The sequence below is a fragment of the Dendronephthya gigantea genome, unplaced genomic scaffold (genome assembly GCF_004324835.1).
Source record: "Dendronephthya gigantea isolate DGI-Jeju-01 unplaced genomic scaffold, DenGig_1.0 000066F, whole genome shotgun sequence".
Taxonomy (NCBI): Eukaryota; Metazoa; Cnidaria; class Anthozoa; order Malacalcyonacea; family Nephtheidae; genus Dendronephthya; species Dendronephthya gigantea.
The window spans coordinates 846631-848514 of record NW_021163076.1 but is presented as its reverse complement, the minus strand read 5'-3'; the positions used below and the strand labels follow the sequence as shown (position 1 = coordinate 848514).

General features: G+C 33.9%; 1 pseudogene; it reads left to right on the top strand.

Moving 5' to 3' along the window:
• Positions 1–286: 286 nt before the first annotated feature.
• LOC114530802 lies at positions 287–1036 on the top strand (annotated as a pseudogene).
• The last annotated feature ends 848 nt before the right edge of the window (positions 1037–1884 follow it).

The window sequence follows — 1884 nt, the reverse complement described above, 5'->3', positions numbered from 1 at the left end:
GAGTTTAAAGAAGATGAAAGCTTTTTTCCTCCATACATATTTTGGTTATTTTTAAGGATTATCATTTTTAAGGATTATCAAAGGGATACCTTGATGCATTATATGCCTTCATTAAGACTAAAGCAAAATCACTCAGAATGTGGTGTGGAGCCAAGAACACAAATAGGAAAAATTTGAAGAAAAAATATTACCAGGTACATGTTTGTTTTAAAACTTTTAAGATGCATTTTGTTTCTTAATATCAGCTCCTTTTATTTACTTTATGTAGCAAAAGGTAAAAAATTAAAAACTGACCATCAGAGAGCAGCTTGTTTTTACCCTAGTGAGGCTTTGACGTTGCCCTATCTTAGTAATGTTACGTACTACTTTTGGCATTGCAACTGGAAGTGGAAGCAAAATTTTTATAACCTGGGTGTTATTTTTGGAGAAAGAGTTCCTACTCAACTTTTCATCTTTATCTGAAATGGAAAAACTACCTAGACCCAAGGTCAATAAAGATGCCAAATACACAAGGTTAAGAGGAGTGATAGATTGCACCGAGGTTTATATTGAAAAGCCCTCTTTGCCATCATGTCAACATCGTACTTATAGCCAATACAACTCTTATAATACCTTTAAATTATTAGTATCTTTATTACCAATCTGCCCCTTTAATTTTGTATTAAAGCTGTTTACCGGGTGTATCAATGATAAAGAACTTGTTTGTCAAAGTGGATTCCTTGATGCATTGGAAGAAGGAGATATCATTATGGCTGATAAGGGATTCGATATCCAAGACCTGCTGGCAATTCATGGTGCACAGTTAATAGCCCCTCCAACTATGTCAAAGAGCAATGTCTCAGCACGTGCTTCAACAGCAACAAGGAGAGTGGCAAATGCAAGAGTGCATGTTGAACGAATAATTAGAAAACTGAAATGTTTTTATGTTTTACGAGTAGTTATTCCGCTAACCTTTAAGTCCTATATAACATCAATTGGAAGGGTTTGTGCTGCTATTGTTAATCTGCAGACAAGTTTGATTAATTTCGAGAAATGATTTTTTAAGCATTATGAGTTTTAATGATGTAATGATGCATTGCATGCAGTGTTTTATAGAGCCGTTTTGCTTCAGCTCTTTCTTTATGGGCTTCTTCAAGAGTATATAACAATCTGGATCATTTTCATAGATCTCCAGGTCCTGCAAAAAAGACAATCATGTTTATGTTATACATGTATGAACCATAGTATCCAGCACTTATTTATTTCATGTTGGGTAAAGATGAGATTTATCCAAAAAAATTGACTTTACCTGCGAAAAATATTTCAAGAACAACACAACAAAAATCACACAATCATTGCTTGAACTGCCTAGCAATGGAGCCTGCAGTGAAAAATGACCATAGTTTTCACCAAAAAACCTGAGCATTTGTTGATGATAGGTTGTGAAAAAGATACCTTAAAAATATTACGCTTAAACTTGCTATGTTTGTCTTTGATCCTGTTTACTGCACACATGTGGTCAAGGTACCTAAGTGTCCTGGAAATACAAATGAGGAATATTTTTTGTAAAATTATGCAAGTATAAGCTAATAAGGAATAAACAGAAGTTTATAATTTACCTGGTGACAAGAATAAGTTCACTGTGTCTGATGGATAGGTCCCATGTGAGAGTCAACCACCAGAATATGCCTGTGAAATAAGTTAAAAATTATTGTAGCCAGTACTGCATATTCAATTTGTTTTAGTGATATAATATTTTAGTAAAATAACATTTACAACCTAAATGAAACATACCATGGAGTAATTATCACAGGCCAAAATCACATGCCTTCAGACCAAGGACATACATTTGCATCTGCACTTGGTAGAAATATTTTGCTTTCCTTTCTAGTTGAAGTATCTTTC